This window comes from Falco naumanni, assembly GCF_017639655.2.
Source record: "Falco naumanni isolate bFalNau1 chromosome 21 unlocalized genomic scaffold, bFalNau1.pat SUPER_21_unloc_1, whole genome shotgun sequence".
NCBI classification, from domain to species: Eukaryota; Metazoa; Chordata; class Aves; order Falconiformes; family Falconidae; genus Falco; species Falco naumanni.
In genome coordinates this window covers 220858-241075 of record NW_024427348.1, presented here as the reverse complement: position 1 = coordinate 241075, position 20218 = coordinate 220858, and the positions used below count along the sequence as shown (strand labels likewise).

The 20218-nt window shown below is 57.4% G+C and overlaps 1 pseudogene; it reads left to right on the top strand.

Annotated features, from left to right (window-relative positions):
• Nucleotides 1-88: 88 nt before the first annotated feature.
• LOC121081924 lies at nucleotides 89-19642 on the top strand (annotated as a pseudogene).
• The last annotated feature ends 576 nt before the right edge of the window (nucleotides 19643-20218 follow it).

The window sequence follows — 20218 nt, the reverse complement described above, 5'->3', positions numbered from 1 at the left end:
ACATCCCAAATTAATTTAGTGTATTAATACATTAATTAGCATGGGAGAAGATTTTTCCCAGGGTCTCTCCCACCGGTAAGTGGAATGGATGCAGAATGAGATTAGGGTGATCTCGCCTGTGATGAAGAGGCCCCTCCAGCCACATCTGTACTTTGCTCCAAGCCACGGCTGCTCTTCTGCATCAATTTCCACGCTCGACATCTCCATCTCTCCTCCCCTGCCTCCAGGTTTTTGATGTCCTGCCACTGTACGGCGTGCTGCCGCCGGGCAAGAGCCAGCGCGTCACATTCACCTTCGTTGGCCGCACAAACATTGCTGCCCGTGTCACGGCGCTGTGCAGTGTGGAGGGAGGCCCGACCTACGAGATTGCGCTGAGTGGGGAGGCTTCGCTCATCAACTACTTCCTTGACGTGACGGAGATCGACTGCGGGCTGCAGGTACCGCACGCTTCTCTTGGCAGAGGTCCTTGTCTTGGAACTGTCGCCGGCGCGTTGCTGCCCACCTAGGTCTAGGGCGCTCTTCCCTTCCCAGCTACTCCGTTGGCTCTGTCGCTTGGAAGTACTGCCTTTGGGTGATACGTTCTGCATCAGAGTTGTTTTTTAATGGCCATCTCTACCCCCCAATAGTTGGGATTTCCTCCTCTTCAAGGTAACGAGCGCTGCCTCCCGGGACAGGCAAGGACCCTGTGGTGATCTCCAAAGGGACATGTCCCCAGGACCCTCATCCGCCCATGCGTTCCTAAAGCCTGAGGTCCAAGGAGATGCTTTCTTTTAATGCTCTTGATTAATCAACAAAATAAACTGGGGAGGAAGTTAACTTGGGCTTCCAGTCACTGCAGCTGGAGAGAATGTCCCAGAACAATTGGCACTTCTTTTCAGTTAAAATCCCCACAGACCCTTCCAGCTGTTGGCCCTGTTTGGCTGTTGCCCTGTCTGTCTCTACTTTTGCTTCTGTTTTGCTTGCAGATACTTGTATGCAGGTGCCTCTTATTCTGAAATGCCTCGATGCCTCCTCTTTTGTTTCAGCTGGCTGTTAGGTGACACCTTAAAGAGCAGAGGGCTTGTATCCCCTGGTTTATTTATTACTGCACCTCTACGTGCTGCCGTCAATAGTGTTCCTGCATAGGGCTAAGGGGTACCCTGTGGCTGGGGGTCGCCCAGGTTAACCCAGGACACCGCAGTGCCTGTACCTCCCCTGCGCTCCCTGCTTCTGCGCTGTGTTCATGTGCTTTCAAGCCAGGGAAAAGGGAAGGAGACTCCCAGCAGCAGACCTGCGTCTGTAACTTCCCGCTCCTCTGTCTTCTCTCCAGCTGTTTAACAAAGTCAAGGAAGCGGAGGTCACCCTGCAGAACAGAGGGAAGGTGGGATTCACCTACGTGGTGCTCGGCTCCAGCGCAGCCGCTGCGGACAGCCCTCCGCTCGGCGTGCCCCTGGCCGTGCCCAGCACGGTGAGTAGCACAAGTGATTCACCCTGGCCAGGCTGCCCAGGAGAGGGTTATAGGGAAAAAAGGTGGTGGGGCGGGTGGAAAAAAAGAAAAGGAAGACAGAGCCACAAAACCGGCACGGAGAGCCAGGGCTGTAAGCAACTGCTGCTGGGTGGCAGAGAAGGTCGAGCAAGCGCGGTCCTACTAGAGCCCCTTCATGGCCTTTGCTGGTGGGTGGCTCTGGCATCCTGCAGCAGCCGCCGGCGGGAGGCACGAGGGCTTCGGTAGCTCTTTGGACCCCGAGTGCTGAGCTCTGTGGTTGTGCCGACACTGGAGCCAGACGGTGCAGGCTCTTGTGAGGGTCACCTTCCCCAGGTTGTGTGGTCAAGCAGGACGTACTCCCTGTCCCTGCCTGTAAGAAACCCCACCTGCCCCCTGCCAGCACTAAGCAGGACTGAAATACTGTCTTGCCTGGGCATGAAGCTGCTTTGCCAGAAATTTTAGCAGCCCTTGTATTGGTCCCTCCTCCAGCTTTGCTGCTTTGCAGCAGTTTTGTGGGGCAGCGAGGGGGTCAGGGAGGATCGGGGCTGGAACAGCCAGGAGAGGAGTTTGCAGCATCCCGGCGCCCCAGCTTTTCTTAGTCCCGCGTGGATGTCTTTGAGCTGAAGCAGCGTTCCTATCTTTGTCCCTTTTTGCAAGGGGAAGAGGAAGCCAAATGGCTTTCACATTGTTTTCATGCCCGTCTCCTACAAGGGATGACACACTGATGCCCTCTTCCCGCGGGCTTCCGAAGACGCAGCTCTGCTTGGACCCGTGCAGCCAGCTGCTGCAGCAGCAGCGTGGGTGCTGGCAGCTTGGCAGGGCTCACCTTTGCTGCAGCTGCGCTGTGCGCTGGAGTACGGGCTCAGGGGACCAAGTGGCAGGAGCTGTCCCACTCAGCGGCTTCCCCTGCAGCGTGCAGGGGAGCGGGGAGCCGAGGGTCCAGCCCAGTGTGCAGAGGGCGAGCCCAAGGCGTCTGCGTCTGTGCCCGGTCACCCAGAGCCATGCTGCTGTCTGCTTCCATGTGCTCTCAGTGTGGCTGGTGTGAGCCCAGCCTGAGGCTTGGAGAGCCTTTCTGGAAGCCCAGGGAGGAGATGTCCTTCCCAGCAACACCTTCTTCCCTAGAATTTGTCCTGGTCTGCTCCTGCATTTCCAGAGATGTATGTTTGCAGGTCGCTGTGAGTCTGGATGGGCTCACGCACCCCTGGTGTAACCACGCAGGCAGGAGATGTTTGGTTGGGATGATGAATGAGTCAGGCCCTTCAGCAGCAGCCTGGCAACCACTGACGTGCAGTGTGAGGAGCTGCTGGCCCTGCTGAGGGCATGGGCCTTAGCTCGTCTTCCGCAGCAGCTGGTAAAAGAGCTTTTCTTTATTCAGTCTGGCTCTTGCTAGCAGAGGGTAAGCACTGTGAGCAGCAGAGCTGCGCTCCCGCTGAGCAAAGGGCGGTCTGTGCTGTGGGAATGCAGCCTTACGAGCCCTCTGAAGGACATACTGCACCCTGGTGTAGGAGCCTCGAGCTTTTAGGATACGAGAAAGCTAGAAGGCCGTGTTGTCTGACGTTTTCTTCCATAGGAGAAGCTGTTTTCTCTTCTCAGTGTGCCTATCGCCTGAGCCGTCCCCCCACCAAACGCTCTTTGGTGCATTCCCTCTCTTGTCTCCCATGCCCTGCAGGGTTACATTGGACCTGGCAAGGAGCAAGTGCTCAAAGTCTGTTACCTGCCAGGAGTGCCTGGAGTCTTCTGCAGGGCTTTGCAGATTCAAGTGGGTCACCTGGAACCAGCAAGCATCACCCTGAGAGGAGAAGGGACCCTTCCCAGGATCTGCTTGGACCTGCCCAGGAACATCAGCGGTGAGCACTGCCTCTCTGCTCCGCGGGAAGGTCCCCTGGCTTTTTCCCCATGTCATATGCCCACAGGGCAGCTCTCCCCCACCCCCACCGAGCCTGGAGGTTTCAGGGCTGTCAGAGCAACACTCAGCCCTCGGCTTGCTTCCTGGGTCTCTAGTAGGTGAGCCCATGTGGGCTTTGCCCCAGGAACCACCCTGCAGAGCTTGCCAGCATATCTGTCGGAGGCCTGGGAAGGTGGCGGCTGGGCAGAAAAGCTTGGGGAAGCTGTAACGCGGGCTGGCAGGGATGTTGGCAGGGTTGGATTTGCCATCGCGTTGCAGGGGATGGGATGCTCCTCTGTAGGGGGGAAGGTGGGTGGTAGTGAACGTCAGGATTCAGAGAGGAGCAGCAGCATCCACTTCCCATAGATTGCTCAAGGAGTTTGTTTCTGGGAGAGGCCAGCATCAGGGGAGTGGGGCTTCCCAGCTTAAGTGGGATTGGCACGGCGTCCACGCTTCTATTTGTGGATCGCTTCTTCCTCCAGGAAATGCAAAATATGAGAAGGTCCTCAAAGAGGCCAAAGAAAAGATGGCAAAGGACAGCCAGAGAGCTGAAGCAGCTGCTCTGGGGGAGGCTGCAGCCGCGGAGCCACCCAGGGACGACGCGGACACCGCGGTGAGAAGCCCCATTTGGCATGTGCCACCCTGCCCCTGTGTCACTCGAGCCCTGGGCACCCCGCAGCAGGCTTCCTGGGGCCCTGCTGGCACTTGGGACCTCCCTGCCTGCACCTGGCCACGACCATGTGTCAGCTCAGCGCTGCCCCAGGGGCTGCCCAGCTCTGGCTGTTGTCCCTCCAGCAGATGCACCAGGTCCCCGACTGCCTCAGGGAGAACTCCTGAAGGCCGTGCTCAAGTGACTGAGTTCCCGGCACTTTGAAGGAGCTGCGGGTCATGTCTGAGGAGTTTGTTGCTCACGACCCAGCTTACCAGCAGCAGCCTGACTGCGCCCTGGGGCTGTGCTGTCAGCGGTCATCTCCAAGAGGCATCAGCTTTCTCGTGGCTCCCTTTCCAAGAGAGCTGCTGTCCAAGCTGCTCTGGCACTGGTTGGGGGCAGGCAAATACTCGGAGCTCTGGAAGGTTCCTGGCCTGCCTGTCTGTTTGTCTGGCCAGATCAGCTTTTATGACAGTGACTGGGCAGGCGAAGGTGCTGGAGTCTGTTTCCCTTGAGATCAGGTCTTGACTAAGGGAGCAGGAGGTGTCACAGACGCTGAGCAGCGAGGCAGAGGGACTCCATCGCCCCTCTCAACAAGATCAGGGTGGGATCCTCTCTCAGAGACAAGCCTGTGCCTTGGGCAGGACCTTTGCTAACCAGCCGCTCTCTTTCCTTTCCTCAGTGGGACACGCAGCTGCAGCTGCAGGTGGAGCAGTTGCTGATAGAGGAACATGCCCTGGAGCAGCAGAAAGCTCTCAGCTCCGGTCCCCCAGAGGAAGCGGCCTTTGACCAGCGTGCTCGTCGGAGGCTTCTCAAGTTAGTAGAGACTCCAGGTGCCCCGAGGGTGACACCCAGCAGTGCACCCCTGCTCCCGAGAGCTCCTGGTGTCTGCAGAGCTGGCAGTAGCTGGGCACTGCAGAAAGGGTCTGACCCTGGTAGCTTTGACGTGCTCCTTGTGAGCAGCCGAGTGTCCTCACTTCATAGTGCCACCCTGGGGTGCTCAGCTCCCCACAGATGCTGGGTTCTGCTCTTAGTGCTGAGGGGGTCCAGTGCAGACCATCCAGCCCCTCCAGACAGCACAGACACCGTCCCTGCTGACCAGCTCTGAAAGAGGCAACTCAAAGCTGGCATCTTTGTTCCAACTAACAGGCCACGCTAAGCAAAGCCAGCAGGGAATCGCACGGGCTGAGAAACCCTAAAGCAGGGGGTGTAGATGCTGGTGGGACCGTAGGGCTTGCCTGGGTGACTTGGTCCTTCCCTCTGCTCCTTCCTGATGAGGCAGGGGCACGGTAGGCTCCAGTTCAGGAAGAAAATGCTCTGCAAAACAGACCACTTATGCGCTTTCCCGAGTGGGATTGCTCTGGAGAAGGAGCTGCCCTTGAACGCTGTAGGTGCCGATTCCTGCCTTTCCCGGGGCTGCTCTGGGGACAGACCTGGCTGCAGAGCGGGGAAGATTGCCTGTGCAGGCAAATCTCATTGCAAGGTCCTGAAGCGATTTCAGGCTTGGGCTGTACACCAGGTTAGCAGTTCCACTGAGGCCAGTGGAGGTCTGGTGGACTTAGCCACAGTGGCTCTTTGTAGCCGAGGAGCTGCGACCAGTTAAACACAATTTTATGTTGAGGTCCCAATGGTAGCTGATAAAACCTAGGACCTGCACCCTCCATGACTTACTGAAGTGTTACTACCAGGTGGTCAGGCCTTGGCTTTCACAGGCTTGAGCTGGGTTTTTACAGCAGCAAATACCCACTTTATTTGTGTCTTCTGTCCACCTGGAAATGTAGCCGGGCTGTGGTTTAAGGAATGTCTCTCTTCCTTTCAGAGTTCAGCTGCCTGAGTACATCCTGGACTTTGGCTGTGTCATTCCTGGTACCGTCCGCACGCACCTTGTGAAGATCACCAACCCCGGGCGGTTGCCTGTGTCCTTCCTCGCTGATAGACGTGCCTTGTGTGGCACAGGTAACCAGTGCTGGAGGGACTTCCCGTGGGCTTGACAGATGAGCTTAAGTCACGGGGTGTGTGGGGGCGTGTTGCGTGCCTGTTTGTACAGCTTTTTTCTTCCTGACTGCCCCCTGCTCGGTGCTTTAGAGCCTGAATTCTCCTGGCCAGCAGTGCCCAGAGACCTGGTCTGCCTGGGACTGCCCTGACACCTCATTTCAGGGACTAGGTGGGCTGATCACCTTGGTCACCTCTCATCATCTTCTGCTCTTGGCTACCATGAATGACAGCCGAGGTTTTGTGCTCTCTGTGGGCTCGTGTTGCAAACGGACGGGACCCTTTGTGGTTGGGAAGTGCTTTGTTTAGACTTCATGATGTCATAGCCCTTCAGTTGAGCCTTTATTGAGAAAAGAGCCTGTGAGATCCTCTGGTGTATCAAAACAGGCTTCCACGACAGGCCCTGAGGCAAGGCTGTGTCCCATCAAACGGTGACTTGCTGTGTCTGAGGGGTGGTCAGGTGTCTTCTCTAAGTTGTTGTCCAGGGAACACTGCAGCATGGGGGAATCTTCGTTGGAAATTCTCCTTCGGGGAGGTCTGTGCATCCTTCCCTGAGATGCCCAAGGAAGGAACTGCTGAAGCTCAGCTGATGGGTTTCATTTTTACCATGTGGACCTTGGATTCTGGCTGCGAAAACGCTTTCTCCTTGGGCGGTGACAAGGGAGAAAGAGCAGCAGGCTTCTCCGGGGATACAAGGGGGTCTTTCTCAGAGCTGCCAGCCAGGACACCCGCGTGGCCTTAACGTGCTTGTGACACACAAGCGACATGAGATGTATCTCAGCTGCTTTATTTTCATCTGTTGAAGGTTTCAGTGTGGATCTGGACCATGTGAAGTGCCTGCCCTGCTGCAAGACTAAGACATTCAGAGTGCGCTTTGACCCACAAAGCGCCAACCTGCCACTGGGAGAGGTGGACGTGCTCCTGCCCATCAAGGTACCACCTTTTGGGGCAGGCAGCAGGCTGGACACAGCAGCAGATGTCACCTGGTCTCTCAGCTGGATGTTCTGTCCTTCACTAGGTAGCAGGTGGCCCCACGTTCCATGTCCGCCTCCGTGCCGATGTGACTGTGCTGTCCCTCTGCCTCTCCAGGGACAGGCTGGAGTTCTCCGCTGTCCAGTGTGGGCAGTGCCGGGAAGAAACTGTCCAGCTCCACAGTCAGCTCCAGGTCCCGTGTCAATGGTTCGTCACCGTGCACGAGCCTGGTAAGGTAAAGCACAGACAAGGTGTGACACGTAACTTCTTGGTTGGGTTTTCTTTGCCTCTCTTGCCCTTTCTGCCCCCGTGGCTGCCTGGGCGCTTGGGCTACAGCTCGGCTGAGGAAGCTTCTGAGGGTACGGGGCAAGGCTGCTTCGCCTGGACCTGTTCGTTAGCTGATGCTTCACTTCTCTGCCATCTTCACCCATTCCTCCTCCTCTGAGGACAGCGCCTCCCCATCTGCCTGCCCTGCCTACACATCTTTGCTCCCGTTTCTGGTGCCACCAGGTTATGGTGGCCACATCTGGTTTGGACGTGGGTGCTCTTCGCACCGTGACAGTATCTCAGAGCACGGCAGGAACCAAGAGTCTGTCCCCACAAAGGCCACCTCACACGCCTGGTTTCTGTGCCCAGGTGGACAAATGCTTGTCAGCGAGCATGCGTCGGAAGCTGCTGCAGGAGTTGGAAGCCAAGCCCCGTGTCTTTGAGGCACTGCCCTCGGCCGGAACCCTCGCTCCCGGACAGCGATGCAACATGCGAGTCAGGTTTTCACCCGTGGAAGAGGTGAGATTGGCAGGTGTCACCCCGCGGAGGTCTGGCAGGGCAGTGTGGAAATGAGAGCCCAGCGCAGGGGATGAGGTCTGGCCTCCGCATGGAGCTTTCTGCCAGCCCCGTACCCGCTGTGCCCCAGTTTCCCCTGTAGCGCGCACTTCTGAGAAGCGCTTTGGAATCCCCACGGGGAGTTGCACAGGGAGCATCCAGGCTCGGCGGTGTGGCTCCCTCTCGGCACATGGAGGAGATCCACCTGTCTCCCCTCATCTTCCACCTCGTGTGGGCATATCTGCAGGCTGCAACGCCCCGGCGCAGAGCAGCTGGCATGCTCGCGGGGGACAACCCTGGAAGGGCCAACCTGGGCTAATCCTGCTGCCGGTACCAGCAGACAAAACAGCCGCCAGACACCTTCCTGGGCACGGCGGGACTGTCACCTGTAGCGGTACACTGCCAGCAGTCCCTGTGGCTCTGGCCCAACCTGCCTGCGTGTTCCCACGCGGTCTGGGAGTCAGCTTAAGCGATGGAGCATTCCCAAAGGCAGTTTGCATGTGGCCACAGTGACTTGGAAGCTGGCAGTGTGTGACAGCATGGACACAAGTGCTTCCATGCCTGGGAACAGTCCCAGGGACGGTATAATTGCTAGTAGGGATGCAACCAGCTTGTGTTGGGCTTTGGCCAGAGCCAAACGCTGAGCAGAGAAGATGACCCTTATGTCTAGCCAGCGAGAGCTCATCTGCCTCTTGCGTGGCTGGTGTTTGCCTGATGCAGCAGTGCCACAGCTGTGTCTGGGCAGCGTAACCCCGAGGACCTTTCTCATGAGCGCTGCGCTGCCTCGTGACTGGGTGAAAACGTGTGGCAGACTGTTTCAGATCTGACACCAAACAGCCAGTTACACCTCACCCAGGATCCATCCCAGTTACCCGGAGCCAGCATGCAGGTGCTGCAGCCTCTGCTATAATTAAATACCTGTTTTCCATTCACCTTAGAGGTACCGACGACACCGCTGACCTTGGGGCAAGGGTTGAATTCCAGGCCCTTGTCACCTGGGACTTAGCGCAGGACCTTTCTGTGCTTCTCTCTTTTCAGAAGTCCTACAGAAGGAGGCTGAAGATTAACATTTGCCAGAGCAGCCAGCACCTCCAGCTGCAGGTCTCGGGACAAGGTCTGGAGCCGTAGCTGGAGTTCAGCCCCCCAGTGCTTGAGCTGGGACCGGTGCTGCCATACAGCCATGGGGCGGAGGGGACAGTGGTGGTGAAGAACCCGTGCGAGTTTCCCATCGAGTTTTACTCGCTGGAGTTTGACCAGCAGTACCTTGAGGAGGAGCAGGTGAGCGGGAAGGTCTGGTCCCCGTGTGCGTGCTGCCGTAGCTTCACAGTGCTGTGGTGGCATTCCCGGGCTTGCGCCAGGGAGATGGAGGCAGTCGCCAGGGCACAGCCTGGTGGCACTTGAGGGGCAGCCAGCCCTGCTGCCAGGCCGAGGGGGGTGCTTGGGTAGTCCGTGCTGGGAGGAAGGCATGAGGGAGAAGACTGGTTGGCTGGGCAGTGTGTTCGTGTGGTCAAGAAACCCCTCCTGTATGTGGTTTCTCGCCCCTCCGCGCACAGGTCCTGCGCATGCTGAAAGACTACGACAGCCGCAACACCTTGTTGCTGCCTCTGCGTGGCCCGGGTGAGAAGCTGCCCCCAGAGGTGCTGGAGTACTCTCAGGACCAGAAGGGGCTGCAGGATGATCAAGCAAAGCCCAAGACTGGGGACCCAGCGGACCAGGACAAGGGTGAGGGTTTGGCATGGTCTGTCCTGCGTGTGGACACAGCAGGGAGTCCAGGCTGCGTACCCCGAGTTCTCCATGACCTCATTCTCCACGGAAAGCCCGTGCTTTTAGCAGCCGCCTGTTCCCCAGCTTGGTGGAGGAAAATCTAGGTGAAAACCTGTGGCTTGTAAGACGCATCCTCTCGCAGCTCTGAGTGCAGCTAAAGCAAGCTCATATCTTACTGCCACACACTGGGGAAATCATCAGGGTGTCCCCTTGTGTCCCTCAGCCACAAAGAGCAGGCTCAGATGAGTTCTTCAGCCTGTAGGACCAAGTCTAATATAAGGAGCTGGTTTAGATTTGTTCCTTCGCGGCAACACAAGCACAAGCTCAGAATACCCCTGGGCAGGCTCCTCGGTGCCTTGGGAGTCTCCCTCCTTAGGAGATTTTTGCTTTTGCTTGTGGCCCTGCAACGTGGGAATGGCCAAGAGCAGGTTGCCATTCCTTCCCCACGTCCTTCCTCCTCGGCCAGCTCTGAAGGTGCCTGGCACCTGTCAGATGGGGGCAGAAAGCACTCCGCTGGGGTTGCTGGCAGCACCTCACCCCGTAGCTCGGTCGTTCCCCCCTCCCTTTTCGATGAAAGCCAGTCCAACAGGGTGAATTCAGAATCTGAATGTGGGGAAGAGGAGGAGGAAGGTGTTAAGGAAAGACGCGGGACGGGTGGTAACCCGAAGCTCTTCACCTATTTTGTCCATTGTGGCAAAAGGGCCCCAGTGGTGGACTTCAGTGCCACCTCCATTGCTTCACTGCAGCCTGGTGCCATCTCCCTCGGGACTGTTCCCAATGCCCAGTTGCACCTGTCACCCCCCTTAGGCACCAGGACCCGGGACCAAACTCCCATGAGGACCGTGGGGAGGGTTCATGGAAGATGTGGCCCAGGCCTCTTGGGTGTTGCCAGATGCTCTTTCCTCCTCCTGCCACCCCACTTACTGTGCTCTGAACAGGCCCCTTCGCCAGCAGCTGGATCTGCGCGAGCCTCGAGGACGGGCACGATGAGATCTGGGCTGTGACATTGCTTTCAGCAGTCTCCTCTCCCAGGATCTGAGGGGATGGGGAGGGCGATGAGGGTCCCAGGGAGGCAGGAGGCTGACTTTTCTACCTGGTTCTACACAGCAGAGCACCAGCAGAGCACCAGCAGCAGCAAGGAGGCTGCAGGAGAGCTGGCCGACAGCCCTGTCCATAGGGCCATCGCCCGCCACCTGGGCATCGATATCTCTGCCGAACGGCGCACAGGCGGAAGCCGCAGAGGGATCGTCATCATCGTCCATGGGGCACCTCGGACAGGTACGTGAGCTGTTGGCTGCAAGGAGAGCGGGAAGCAGGAGAGACTTATCCTGGTGGGCCGTGGTGCTTGGTCGGCCAGTTGAAGCGAAGCGAGGCAAGCCACAGCTCTGCTGGTCCGTGAAACGGTCCCAGGCCTCTGCCTAGCTGGTGCCAGTGGTGTGGCTCATCTTGTGTCCCTATAGCTAGGCTCTTGTCCCCCCCGATGGGGTGGCCATGTCCCTCTTGCTGCATGGGACCACATTGCCTGGTGCCCGTGTTTCCTCATGGGAGCAGCCCCTAGCCCATGCTGACCCCCAGACTGCGCCCAGCTGGCACCCACCAGCACAGGGTAGCGAACGGTGGTGGTGGGCCAGGGCTCGAAACAATGTCCTGGCCCAGGGCTGAGGTCACACCACAAGGGACAAAGTCCTGGGCTGAACCGGAGGTGGAGGCGATCCACCTGGCTCTGGAGTTCAGCGCTTCTGACCGAAGCTGCCTCCCTCGTGGTGTCCCCTAAAGGGACATGTGCTTTCTGAACGTCCTTGAAACCTGCAAAGCCTCTGGGGGGGCTTTCCAGAGCCTGTCGCTGAGAATGCTTCACCTGCAAATGTCACCAAGCCGCCTTCCTCTCTCTCTCAAGGAAAGACAGCGGCAGCGGTCGCCCTGTCCAAATATTACGGCGCTGCCTGCTTGTCCATCGACGCCGTGGTGACAGAAGCCATCTCTGACGGGAGCAGCGCGGCAGGGCTCCGTGCCCGGGAGCTGTGCATCAGGGCTGCCGCTGAGCAGAGCCACAAGGAGACAGAGGATGAGGGTAAGGAGGAACACTGGGCGCAGAGCGGCGCTTTGGAAACCCACCACGGCCACCTGCTTCTGCTTGCTCCAGAGGAGTTTGGCAGCCCTTGGGTCTCTTGGGGAGCACGGGTGCAAGCGTGTAGAAATGCAGAGCCATTTCATAACACAGCTCGGGTGAATAAGAAGCTCTGTTTTGAGGGGTCAGACAAAGGCATTTTTACTGCCTCTGGGCTTCTTGACACACGTTCCTTTTTCTGGGAGTGGTGAAGCACACCCATACCTTTCTCAGAGCTTTATAAACACATTTTCTCCGAGCTGAATCCAGCTTGCTCCCTGTGGCCATCAGGCAGAACTGCTGCCCGCTTGAACAAGGAATAACCCTCCGAAGTGGCTCATTAAGCTCTAGGTGACTGACTGTGAGTGTGGCTTCACAGACATGAGAGGAAGGGAAGAATAACCTCTTGGAGGAGTTTTGGATGAGACGCACTGCAGATGAGCTCTTTTTCTCTGGAAATGTATTTTTTTTCCCCCCTATACTGACACTGTCAGGTTGCGGAGCTGGCACGTGCTGTGCTGTGCTCCATGTGAGACTGGAGACTTTGGGGAAACTTTCTTGGGCAGTTGTTGCCCTGAGCTCTGCAGGGTGAGGCCAGACGCTGGCCTTGGCAGGGGACGTTTTACATTGCTCAGCTTTGAACCTGGGTGGTTGGGAGCTGGTGGAAGGGAAAAGGCTCTGGGTGCCAGGTGGGGTTATCACAGGCAGAGGGTTTAGCTTCCATGGAGATGGGTGATTCTGCTGGGGCAGGGCTGCCCGTTACAGTCTCCACGGGAGAAGGTAGGATGGGTGCAAGGTAGGAAAATGATGGTGCTGGGGGACGAATCTTTGGCTTGATCCATAGGGGAGCTGCTGTGCAAAGTGTCACCTGTGTGCATGTTTGTTAAGGAGGGACACGGGGCTGTGCACGACAAACTCTCTGGCCTTTCCGTCCTCTCTCAGCTTTATCGTGCTAGTAAGGGAAGCAGGGCAGGAGCTGCTTCTGGAGAGCAGCGCTGCTAGTGCCCAGCAGGCTGGGGGACAAGTGCTGTGTCCCTGCCAGGGGTGGAAGGTGCCTGCTTGCTCCCCGCAGCACCCATCGCCAGCCCCGCTGAGCCATCTGTCCCCTCTGCAGGTCACAATGCAGATGTCTCTCTCAGCGTGCAGTGCCGCGCCAAGGCCGGGCACAGCTCAGCGCTGCGCCAGTCCAGCTCTGAGGAGGACGGCAGCCTGCAGTCCCCGAGTTCCCAAAGGCCGGTGAGCACTGCAGCAAGCAAGAGGAAGCCGGATGGCCGTGCATCCCAATCCCGGGAACAGCATCGAAGGGATTTGACAAGCTGCCAGGTGAAGCGTGATCTGCGCTGGTTAATGCCTGGGTCCTTTCTGTTGCATCTGAGAAGCGAAGGGGCTGCTTAGAGTGGGGGCTGGTGTGTGGGTGTGTGGTGCAGAGCGCCAGCTGGGCATGCTTGGGGTGGGAACAAACCCCTGTGCTCTGGCAGAAATCTCGACTGGGCCTCAACAGTTTGTTGGCAAAGCGCAGTCCTGGCTAATGTGGCCGCAGGCAGTGGGCAAAGCTGCGGGATGCTGTGCCGGGGGCTTGCAAGCCACGGGATGTGTCCTCCAGGGTTGTCCCCTGGAGCTGCTGGCCTGCAGGGTTGGTTCGAGCCTCCCGCTAGTGGGAAACCCTGGCTGCAAGCCCAGCAGTTGGAACTGTTCAGGGGTTACCCAAGTGGTTTGGTTTACTTGTGGCGTTCAACATTGCAGGGCTCCTCCATTTCTCATCTCCACCCTCCCCTTCCCTGCGTCCCTGCGCAGCGATGGCTGAGCATCGGTGGCAGCACAGAGGGAGGGCTGGGCTGTCTGAGCTGCGTGCTGCCCGAGGACTTGCTGGTGGCCGTCCTCTCCGAAAGGCTCCAGGTACGTGGGGTGGGGTGGGGGCAGATGCTGCGTTCCTGCTCCGGAGAGACAGGCAGCGAGGCAGTTTGGAGAGGAGGTCTGTATCTGCTCTCGGAGGAGCCCCGAGCTGCACGCAGGGATCCTTGGGGGAAGCTGCAGATGCCCCAAGGTGGCAGAACGTGGGGAAAGATCAGAGCTTGTCTGGGCCGATGCGCTGGACACAACGATGGCTGGTGTCCTTTGACATCTGCTGACAGTGGACATTTACTGACTGGCTGAGAGCCCCGTGTGTGCCACAGCTGGCTAGAAAAGCTGTTCCTTTTCAACTTTATCCGCAGCTGAGTGACTGCTACCAGGGCGTGGTGTTTGATGGCCTGGAAACCCTCTTTGCGCACAACATGGCATCTGCTCTCCTCTGCCTGCTCAAAGCTGTTGGAAATCGGCCTCACATCTATGTCGTGAACCTGTTCCAGGATTATGTGTCCTTTAAAGCCAGGGAGACAGCTGCAAAAGAGCAGGAAGGTGAGACTTTTCATCTCCGCACCTCTCAAATCTTCCCTGTCAAGCACTCAGCCTTATCTGTGTGTATCTGGGTTACCAGCAGAGCTTGTAAGAAGTGGTCTTATTAATCCTTCCACCTTCTGCCTGGGTGTAGCCAGCGCTCAGCTCACAGTTGCTTAAAATGCAGCAGAGCAGAGCTGAGGCTGTGAAGACTTCCCTTGGTCTCTACCGTGAAAGCCTGGGCACAAGTGCCAGCTGTTGTGGCTCAGTACCGAAGCAGCAGCAGCAGCTGCCCGCCACGCTGGTGCGCAGGAGCCAGGCAAGGCACGGGAACTCGCCGTGAACTGTTGATAGTTCAGGGGCTGATCTGAATTTTGGAGCAGGGCTGTGAGCTCCCCAGCACCTCCTGGCAGGATGATCGGCTGGCTCGGGACACAGCTGTGAATCCTGGCAGCTCACCCCCAACAGCAAGCTCTGCTAATGGTTTCTCCTCTGGCCTTGGCTGAAGGACGGGAGCAGGAAGAAGCTGCCCGCAGGGAGAGAGAACGTCTCTGGGAGATGGACGAGGATGAGTATGATGCCCTCACTGCGGAGCAGAAAATTCAGCTTCATAACCAGATACGCCAAGTCCAGCGCGAGAGGAGGCAGAGGTCTGTGCGCCTGTAACTCCCCAGGAGGGTGCCCCTGCAGGGTTTTCCTGCTCCGGAGACCTCGGTTGAGCTCAGAGGGGTCACGGAGCGAAGGCCCGAAAGGGTCTGCTCCAGGCGGGCAGTTCCACCCCCAGGTTCCCAGCAGAGGAAGGCCCTTCCTCCCGGGAGAGAACATCTTCTCTCCAGCTGAGCGGGGAGCCCGCGGGTTTAGACGGTGGCTGCCGGCACCTGGGCTCTGGGCTTGCCTGGCCGCTGCTCCTTAGAAGTGTCTCTAAGTTAATTACGTTGATTCTCATCTTCACCCCCCTTCTTCCCCACACCAGAGGGGTTGTGGTGTGGCTTGGTGTGAGGCACAGCCGTGCTGGCTTGGTTTAGATCCCAGTCCTGCCGTAGGGGAAGTCCTTGCTGATCTCCCAGGTTTTTCCTTCCTGAGCGACACTGGCCATAGAAGCCGGTGGCTCTTGGGCTCACCCTCAGCTGCAGCAGCAGGTCAGCCTGGCCTGGGAGAAGCTCTGATCCAGCAAAGCAGCCCAGGAGGGGAGGCCGCAGGGGTTGAGGAGGATGCACAGGCTAAGTCTGAAACTGGGAGGGGGACCCGCTTAAAGCGAGCGTGTGTTTCCGCACTTTGTTCAGCCCAGGCTGACCTTATGAAGCAAGGCTGAGGTTTGGCTGGCCCTGGAGGTCCCCTCCCACCTCTCCTCACTTGGGATATTCCCAGCCTCCCCAGGCTGAGGGAGGTCCACAGAGATGGCCTAACGGTTCTGCCTGGCCTCAGGGTCAGGGAATGAAGTGCAGGACCAGCTGGGATGGCGGCAAGCCCAGACTTCTGGTGGTGACTCTCGGGCGTGTTTTCTGTTTGGCTTGCTGAAGGGAGATGGAGCAGCTAGCTCGAGAGCTTGAGGAAAAGCGTCGGCAGGAGCTGGAACGCTTGAAGGAGGAAGAGCTGAAGAATTCTGAGCAGGGGAAGAGAAAGACTGGAAAAGACCAAGAGAATGCTTTGAGAGGAAAAGCCGGCCTGGTGTCAAGCAGGTGCGTGGTTGTTTACAGAGATGACTGAAAGCCCTGGGGACCTTCCTACGGAGCTGCACCGTGCCTCAGGGAGCCCCACGCAGTGCTGGGGACGAGCACCTGGCAGGAGCAACATGTGGGGCTGCGCTGGGAAACAACCACCGGGGTCTGATCGTGCTGCTGCTGCACCGGGGTGTCTTCCCATGGGTTTGCTGCTAGAGCTGCTCTACTAAGATCATGCTGCCTTTGAGTCCTGGCTTCATGTAACTCCACATATTGACTACTGAAGCCCTAGGTAGTTTTAGTCCAGCGTTTCTTCCCACTCTGCCTGTGACTTACACCTGTGAGCCATGATCTGTCTGGGATGTGGGGTCTTTTCCTACATGTCTGGCAGGAGATGCCCCCAGGCCTTAGGTATTCATTAGCAGGCAGACTTTGCAAAGAAGCAGGCAGACTTTGCAAAGAATCAGCCAGCCACAGGGATGCTCAGCGCACCAGAAATGAACCCAGAGGACTGCACGGGAGTAAGGAGGTGTCTTAAGTTCTCTGCTTGGGATGGGAACCTGTTCTGTTCCTCAGCTGGTTTGCAGGACCCCTCATCAGTCTGACACTGAAGAGTTTGGTTTGTTGAGCTAAACTGGGTACCAGCTATGTTCTGAACTGGGATTTGTAGGGTGCCTAGCACAGGTCTCGAGCGAGGTTTGGGGTGCTATTGTAAAGATCATTGCTGCCCTACAGCACCTGAGTCAGTGCTTTGAAATGCTCCCTGCTTTTTTTGCTCTTCCTGCCCAGGGCATGAACAGTCCCACCAGCAACACCAACACATCCAACAGCCAGAGGTCGGAGGTCACCAAGGGGGTGGTCAAGACACGATCTGTAAGGAAGCGCGTGGGCTCTGTTGCACGCTGCACAAAGGAAGATGAGCAAAAGCAGAGCAAGGTCACCCTGAGGGATGCCCACCTGGCAGCGGCTGCACACCCCACAGACCTGGAAGAGGGGGAAACAAAAAATGAGGCCCAGAGTGACAGCGAGAACTTGGCCCTGAGGTTTAATATCTACGAGACGTCGCAGAAGGATGTTGCGCATATTTTGGCATCCTGGGACAGGGTTCAGGGTATCCTGCTGTTCCCCCTGAACCACGAGGACGCACGGCACCCAGCAGAAGAGCAGCCCCAGCACGCATCCAGCCCCAGGAGCTGGAGGGACAGAGAGAAGGAGCATCAGGAGAGGCTGGAGAAAGAGCATCTGGCAAAACTGAAGGCTCTTGAGGATGCCAGAATACCTCAGCTGGAAGGGGAAAGTGCAAAAGGGTCAGCCAGAGGCCAGGGTGTCGGGGTGCCCTGCTTGGACATCCAGGTGCTGGGCTCAGAAGATATGACTAGGAAGATCCTGGAGAGCAGCGAGCTGCCAGCGGCAGAGCAGGTAGAGCCCTGTGAGGCTCGGAGGCTGAGCCTACCGTGCTCCTGGGCCCCGGTCCAGGCCACCGATGATGTTCCACAATGGCTCCGCAGCAGCCCCATGGCTGGGGAGGTTCTCACCATCCCTCAGGTGGGTGGGAAGCAGGAGTGCTCTCTGTACAAGCATCCCGTCTGTTGAGAGAATTTCCCAGCCTGGAAATCATTGCAAATGGTCCCAGGGCAGGGCAGCTCAGGTTTCCTTCAGCTGAGTCACTCTGGGGAGAGGTTTCTCTCGAGGTCCCACTTGTAGGTCCTGGCACTGCTCTGGAGCCTGCCCACTCCACTGGGCACGAAGAAGCGCTGTGCCCCATATAAATAGAGCCCCACCACATTGCCGAAAGCTCCGTGCCTTTGAGGAGTGAGTGTGAGGATGAAGGTGACAGGGGTACAAACAGGGTTTTCTCTTACGCTTTAGGTCCTGGATAGCCTTGGACTGGGTCCCTCCGGGCTTCCCATTCCCCCTACTGCTTTCTACTCCGTGATCTGCTACCCGGCAGAGCGGATGGCCCCTGCAGCAGGAGAAGCCCTCAAGCACTTTGTCTTTGTTGTGCCAGAAGGCGCCACTGCAGAAGAAGACAAGAATGCTGCCGTAAGTCTCGTGGATGCCCCCGTTGTGCCCGAAGTGAAGGTGCCAGGGCAGGGGGGTGGGTGGGGAAGGATCACTGTGATGTCTGTAAGATGAGAATAACGGTTTAAAAAAACACCTCAAGCCCTCGCCTTGCCTTGAGGTCCTGGGCAAGGAGAGTGTTGTAGGCAAAACTAAACCTGATGAGGAAGACCAAGTCCCTGGGCAGATGTGGTTGTTTATTTAGTGCTTCCCCTAATTGTTAACAAACCCACAGCATGCTTTCCCGGAGGGGGATGTCTCGGGGCAGGTCTCACCTCTCTGTTTTCTCCCTCCCCTTGTGGCTCAGACCGCAGAGGAGCAGGTCGCCCCTGTTGTGAGGAGCCAGTCGAGCGAGGAGAAAGCTGCGGGCAGCTGGGAGGCTGCGAGAGAGAAGCAGAGCTCCAGTCAGGGCAGGAGATGTCTCCAGGGGCTGGACAGGGAAGGACCCGTATCTTCTCCTGGGGCGCACCAAAGCGGCGAGGACACGGTCCCATCCCCGCCGAGACATGTCAGGTGAGCTGAGGGCTGAGGAGATCCTTCTGCTTCGCGGCCACCCTGTCAAGTGAGGTCTGTCATCCCCAGCTCCTCAGGGCCCCTCTGTTGGTGCCTCCGTGGGATGGCGAGTCCACAACCCTCCTCCTCGTCTTGTTTGCTCATTAGCCGTGTCTGAAGCCCTCTCTTTAACTGCCAGGCTGAGCAGCTGCCGGTGGATAGTGCCTGCCCGCGGCGAGGTGGAACTGAAGGTCCACTTCAGCTCCACGGTGCTGGGCCAGTTTGAGCAGACGCTGCGTTTCGAGATCCTGGGGACAAAGCGACTGTACCAGCTGCCCTGCAGGGGCACCTGCCTGTACCCCACCATCAGCCAAGACCCACGGTAAGGCTTGCCCCTGGGAGCCTCCCACGCTGCTCCCCCCTGGGCTCAGAGCCAGGGCTGCCCCTTGTACCCCGGTGACCTTCTGGCTCGGGCAGAGCGTGCTGCCTGAGCCGCCCAGCATCTTGTCCCATGCCTGGAGCTGGGAGTACTGGTACCGCGGCCACCAGTAAGGGTTACGGCTTTCTGACCAGGTTTTCTACTTGGAGCATCTCACAGCTCTTCATTCCCTGTTTTCTCTGCCCAGGCTGGTGTTTCCCCACCAAAGGAAGAGCAAGGCAGACGACGACATTGTCTTCAAGCAGTATGTCACGGAGACGGGTGTCTTCCACTTTGGACCGCTGCTGTGTGGGAAGTCAAGAGACTGGTTGTTGCAGAATGGCTGTGTGATCACGGCCATGACTCCCCTAAAGATCTTTGTGAAACAAAGTTAGCGTAAGTTAGCTGAAGCAGGCCTTGCAGCTGTGCTGAGGCATGCTGATAAGGAAGCTGAGAAAAGCACTGACCTTGTGCCTAATGTTGTAAATAACTTTGAGGAATTCGCGTAGACAAGAGAGAAAAAAATATATGTAGCTAGCTATCCGCAGAAACCGCAAGTAGGAGGACGTATGAAAATGTAACCCTTTAGAGCTTAGCCAATTAGCAGATGACTAGTAGGCATAATTAACTAGAACTGTATATAAGACATAATCGCGCCTTAATAAATCGAAGCTTGCTTTATCACTCACACTGAGTTGGCCGCTTGCTTCCCCTCGCTCATTGCAACTGGTACGTGCTCCCCGCCCTGAGCGATCACTCACACTGAGTTGGCCGCTTGCTTCCCCTCGCTCATTGCAACTGGTACGTGCTCCCCGCCCTGAGCGAGCATCCTGATGTGCTGCCTGCACAGCATGGGACGTTGGGATGGCACCTCCAGGGCCTCGTGCTGTCACGGACACGTCTGGGGACGAGCCGTCCCAGAGGCACAATTCAGGGCAGGCCCAGGTGGAGACCTGCCTGGGAGATGCAGGGGGCTGAAGGGCCACAGATGTGTGAACTTGAGCAGATGATGGGCAAGTGAGTCCTGGAGGAGCAGGGGAGAGACGGAGCTGATCTTCCTCCCTGGTGGGTGCCTTGGTGGCCAGAGCCATGTGCTGCTTCCAGCCTGAAGGTCACTTGGAGCAGCTTGTGTCCCCCCGCCACATCTCAGCTTCGCCACCTACGAAATGAACTTTATGGTGTTTTTTAAAAGTGCTTTGAGCTCTACAGGTGGACTGAACAAGCAATTATTCTGCTGATGGTTTTGTAAAACATTCATCCGTTTGTAATATTAGTAAGGCCTTATGATGTCGACCTGCCGATATGGGGGATCTGCAGAGGAATGAAAATGGAAATTCTGTTTCCCCGTCCTCAATGCTGGACAAAGTCTGCCTGAAAAAGTTGCCATTGTAGCTGCTGGCGCATTTCTATTTTTAACATAGATTTTTTTTTCAGTATTAGAAATTAAGTTCTCCTCTTCATGGGAGCTCTGGAGAGCTAGTGGTATTTTGACAACCCAAGCAAATGAAATCAAAACAGTTCAAAAACCAAAAGAGGATCTTTAGTCAGGCTGCT